Raw genomic sequence first — 787 nt, forward strand, 5'->3', positions numbered from 1 at the left:
TGAGTAGTTACTGAGTAGTTACCAATGACACCAAAGAGTAAATACTCAGGGACTACTGAGTAGTTACTGAGTAGTTACTGATTCGTTCCTCAATAACTACTCGTTTTGGTTGCTTCACTTTAGGGTACGCAAAAAGAGTAGTTACTGAGGAACAAATTGGTAACTACTCAGTAACTACTCAACAGATACTGAGTAGTTACTTGTGTGTGTCCAAACAGTAACTACTCAGTAGTTCCTCTGTAGTTAAGCTTTTTTTGTGTACCTTATTGTAAAGTGTTACCAAAACCTTAAAAAAGCTTAAAGCACAAACAGACTGAATAAATCACAGCTACAAGAAGCTAATGTTAGATTATATGAAGAGCTTGAAACACCTTCACCATGATTAAATACACAGTTGAATCATTTAAAGCCCTTTGTGTTCTCACACTGTAACTGTGAATGTCTGCTGCTTTATTTCTGCTCTGCTCTAATCTTTGCTTCCTTCTGTGAATGATGGAATCATTTCACGTCTAAAACACGTTCAGCTCAAACAAGCTGAGAAGGAAACAAGTCTCTTTGTTCCAAAGCCTCTCTGCTGGTGGACGTCTGGAACCTGAGAGCAGATATTTCTTTGGAGGAGACAGGAAACCAGACAAAGCAGTCGAATCCAGCAGCTGTCAGTCTGCAGGCCCTGAGGCATGCTGGGAGGTGTAGTCTGCAGGCCCTGAGGCATGCTGGGAGATGTAGTCTGCAGGCCCTGAGGCATGCTGGGAGGTGTACTCTGCAGGCCCTGAGGCATGCTGGGAGG

Source organism: Austrofundulus limnaeus, unplaced genomic scaffold, assembly GCF_001266775.1.
Source record: "Austrofundulus limnaeus strain Quisiro unplaced genomic scaffold, Austrofundulus_limnaeus-1.0 Scaffold3594, whole genome shotgun sequence".
Classification (NCBI taxonomy): Eukaryota; Metazoa; Chordata; class Actinopteri; order Cyprinodontiformes; family Rivulidae; genus Austrofundulus; species Austrofundulus limnaeus.